The sequence below is a fragment of the Monocercomonoides exilis genome, assembly GCF_001643675.1.
Source record: "Monocercomonoides exilis strain PA203 chromosome Unknown scaffold99-9905, whole genome shotgun sequence".
NCBI classification, from domain to species: Eukaryota; Preaxostyla; order Oxymonadida; family Polymastigidae; genus Monocercomonoides; species Monocercomonoides exilis.
In genome coordinates this window covers 5,001-9,905 of record NW_027150644.1, presented here as the reverse complement: position 1 = coordinate 9,905, position 4,905 = coordinate 5,001, and positions in this window count along the sequence as shown.

The following is a 4,905-nucleotide window of genomic DNA, read 5'->3' as shown; positions in this document are numbered from 1 at the left end:
GCTATCAAGCAAGATTACCCGCTGAACTGAAGCATCTTAATAAGCGGAGGAAAAGAAACTAACGAGGATTCCTTTAGTACCTGCGAGGGAAGAAGGAAAAGCCCAAAGTTAAAATCTATTATGAGTTAGTTGAGAAGGAAGGCAACTTTTGACTTGGCTGACAATTGATAGAAAAGTAATAAGAGTTGTACTTTAAAGATGTAATTTCTTGGGGGTCAAACTCTGAGAGATTAATGTCAGTGACGGGAATATGATTTAGAGATCAAAATTTCTATTTTTGTTTTTGGAAAGGAATGCCGGAGAGGGTAATAGCCCCGTTTATATAGTAAAAGTAGATCTCGATTCCTACTGAAGGAAGATGTGGCAGGGTCAAACTTGTCATGGCTTTTTTGGTTTAAATGTCACGGTTGGACATTACAATCAGAGTCGGGTTGTTTGAGATTGCAACCCAATTGGGTGGTAAGCTTCATCCAAGGCTAAATATTGACAAGAGACCGATAGCGAACAAGTACCGTGAGGGAAAGATGAAAGAACTTTGAAAAGAGAATGAAAGTAGTGCTTGAAACTGCCAAAAGGACAAGCGATATAAAATTTAGAAAGTGCAGAGATGTTTTTTATTAATATAATTAAATTATTTTCTTATGGACATGGAATACTAGAGGGTTGGTGTATTGTGGCCTGAGTGACTTGTGTTTAACTGTAAAGTCGGGGGATACATATGAATAGTAATTTATAATTGTTATTGATATCTGATATAAACCCGTGCTTATAAGGATATAAAAGAAAAGGTGTAACAGCCGAAACCACTTTGCTCAGGATAGCATCATTTCCTTCTCTTCATAGTTCCTTGGGAGTTATGGATGAATGTTAAACATAAGAATGCGGTCAATGGTATTCTATAGTTTTGATAATAACCGAAATCCACATAGGAGGAAAGGTGGGAATAGACATTATTGAATATTGTCAGGTTTTTTATTAAACTTGATGATTTCCTATTCTGTTATAATCCTGAAGCAAGACTTACCTATTGGATTCGATACAGGGATAGAATACTTATGTAATAAGCATCTCGAGAATATGGATTGGTTAAAGATATCAGATACGGGATGGAAATATCGAGAATACCAGAGTTTACATATATTAGTTCTGGGATGATATTTTTCAATTTATTCCAAATTTTTTAATTAAATCAGATGAGTTGAGAAGAAACTTGTTTTCTTTTCTTCATATTTGGTTTTTAAAAGATTTGTTTCGATTGGTTAAGCTCGCCTTGATTATATTGAATTAAGAATAAATGGTAATATTGTCTTATTTATTAGTGAACTAATTGATCTTAAATATGGCGATTCTAATATCGATTTCCTATTCCAAATAAGAAGAATTGACTTTGTTGATGCGCTTTATATCGCCCCGTCTTGAAACACGGACCAAGGAGTCTATCAGATATGCGAGTATTCGGGTGGATAAAACCCAGGGATGCGTAATGAAAGTGAAGGGGATTATTTGGAAAGCCCTTAAATGTGAAGGGGTTATTCGCCGAGAGGGTAAATCCTTTTGGTGGAGATCCTGGCAACATTGACCAACCATAAAGTTTTTGTTAAAAGGTAGTTTTGGGATAAAACTCGGCTGCTTTCTTATGGTTTGAGTTATAGCATATCTGCTAGGACCCGAAAGATGGTGAACTATGCCTGAATCAGGGTGAAGTCAGAGGAAACTCTGATGGAAGCTCGTAGCGATACTGACGTGCAACTCGTTCGTCAAATTTGGGTATAGGGGCGAAAGACTCATCGAACCATCTAGTAGCTGGTTCCCTCCGAAGTTTCCCGGATAGCAGGAGCTTATAATGAAAGAATGTTTTGTCAGGTAAAGCGAATGATTAGAGGTCTTGGAGAAATAATTTCTTCAACCTATTCTCAAACTCTAAATTGGCAAGGTAATCTTTTAGTGTTCTATTGATGAAGCTGGTAAGAAGGCTTGTAGAATGCTATTTTAAGGAGTCTGGACGTGCTGATTGTTTTGGTTTGCATTTTAAGAAAACCCTAAACATCCGTAGGACTCCGGTAGTCTTTATAAGGATTTGTTTTCTACTACTCGAAAAAGTTGTTTGAAAATCTTTTAGATAAACTTTGATTAACTAATAAAAAGAAAACCCATATTTTTTGAGAAAAATAATAAGCTCTTAGTGGGCCATTTTTGGTAAGCAGAACTGGCGATGCGGGATGAACCGAACGTCATGTTAAAGTGCCTAAATATATGCTCATATAGATACCAGAAAAGGTGTCAATTCATTTTGACAGCAGGACGGTGGCCATGGAAGTTGGTATCCGCTAAGGAGTGTGTAACAACTCACCTGCCGAATGAATTGGCCCTGAAAATGGATGGCGCTGGAGCATATGTAATAGCGATGATACTTATACATGACTAAGCTATGATAGGGAAGTTATAGCTTATGTAGGAGGGCGTGTCGATCAAAAAGGAATAAAAGGTATTTTGGGGTGATAGGGAAATTTATTTTTCTATTGTTCTGGATATTTTTTAATAAGTTTTGAAGTTTGTATGTGAATACAAATGGAACGGTCGATAGTGCTGATCTTGGTGGTAGTAGCAAATATTCAAATGGGAGGACCTTCCCAAATGGGGTAATACTTTGAAGACTGAAGTGAAGAAAGGTTCCATGTGAATCTCATTGAGACATGGGTTAGTCGATCCTAAGGTATCGGTTAAATACCGTTTGTTTTCTAAAAATATTCTTAACGAATCGCAAGATTTTGTTAAGTGTGATATATTTATAGAAATCGAAAGGGAAATAGGTTAATATTCCTATACCGAAATAATAAAGAAAAATTTGGTTTCAAGACTTGTAACAGAGTTTTGGAATAACACTAAAAATGTGTGGAGAACAAAAGCGGTAACGCAAAGAAGCCTGAACTCATCGGTAAACATCCCGGGAAGAGTTTTCTTTTCTTCTTAACGACTGATGAAGCTATATAATTAATTTATAAGTTATAAGTTACTTGCTATAGCGGTGACCATGAAAACGATTTATTCGGAGAAGTGGTTACCCAGTCGGAAGAGCCCTCAACTAAATAAAAATGCAGTTTAGAGAAACCTCGCAAGAGGTACCTTTTAACTGTATTTGAGGTCTTGTATTTCATTATACAGGGATGCAAGTATTATTTGGTCTGGTGCATGTTTAACGATCCATGAAACTTCAGGGGACTGATATTATTTTTAAGAATTTGATTTTCACACTCGGTCGTACTAATAACCGCAACAGGTCTTCTAGGTGAGTAGCCTCTAGTCAATTAGAAAAAGTAGGTAAGGGAATTCGGCAAAATAGATCCGTAACCTTGGGAAAAGGATTGGCTCTAAGGGTTGAGCCGTTGGGTTCTGGTAATATAAAAGGGAGAAGATGGGGCAACTTGTTTCTCTTTGGTTGGGTTTATTGAATGTAATATGGAAAGAGGATTTTTTTGAGATGATTTTGATTTGGGGTCAAACTCTAAGTTGAAGTTGTTTTGGAAGGGTCAGTTCTGCTATATGAAAAGATAGATTTTCGACTTTACCAGAAGTGAAGGATTTGTCAGTTGTGATTGAAGTTTTCGGAACACACAAAAACGGAATGGCTTGTGACATGGGGATTGGAATGGCTTATAATTGGCTGGTTGGATAAAGGAAGGAGACTTGTCTTTTTCTTTGTCTGATTCGGATTCTTTTATAAGGGTTGCAGTTTTTGTGTTGCTTGATTATAACAGTTGCCGTTTCTTTGATCTGGATATCCTTTATTTAATCGAAAGATTGTCCCAATATTTATAGCTAGATTACAGTTGGGGTGGCAACATGCCGACTGATAATATTATATGCTATGGCTTTTATTTAAAATAACAACCGACTTAGAACTGGAACGGACAAGGGGAATCCGACTGTTTAATTAAAACACAGCAATGTGATGGCTGGAAAACGGTGTTAACACATTGTGATTTCTGCCCAGTGCTCTGAATGTCAAAGTGAAGAAATCCAATCAGCGCGGGCAAACGGCGGGAGTAACTATGACTCTCAACTAATAATATATAAAAGGGAGGCAAAAGTGAGATATCTTTCAATGGAAGAAGGGTATTTTGACTCACTAGTCGACTGATAAGCTAAATAAATTAAGCTGTGGGTATTTTATCAGCGGCGACACAACCTGGTACGGGGAAGGCTTCCAAATATAATAATGGAAGAGTTATCTTTTGTTATTATATATAAGTTAATCCCGTGGCGAATCTGACAAGTGTGAATTTGTTAAGATCGTCGTAGAGCACGGTAAGGTGTGGGTCTCTCTTTGATGATCAAAGAAGGCTTAAGGACGTGCCATTCCACACGATGGTTAAAGTGTGCAATGTTTTGAATAGCTCCCACAGAGCGAAGCAACATTGGGCAACAAAGGAATGAGTAAAATCAATCATTTTTGTTGATTAAAATGCTTAAGGTAGCCAAATGCCTCGTCGGTTAATTTCCGACGCGCATGAATGGATTAACGAGATTCCCACTGTCCCTATCTACTATCTAGCGAACCCACAGCCAAGGGAACGGGCTTGGAAAAATCAGCGGGGAAAGAAGACCCTGTTGAGCTTGACTCTAGTCAGAATCTGTGAAATGATTTAGGAGATGTAGAATAAGCGGGAGATTAAAGAGTTAACGGGAGAAGGGATGATGGGTTTTTGATGTTGGGGCAACTCAATGTTGAAAGCTTGTTGTTTCTTTTCTTTCTTTTCGACCTTGAAATACCGCTGCTTTTATTATTATTTTACTTATTTGATTAGGAGAGATACGGTTTGATCTAAAAATATGGCTGTTGGGAATGTTATTAGGGTTAGGGTTAGCGCAGACCGGTAGTCATAAACGAGATTTATTTTAAAATGT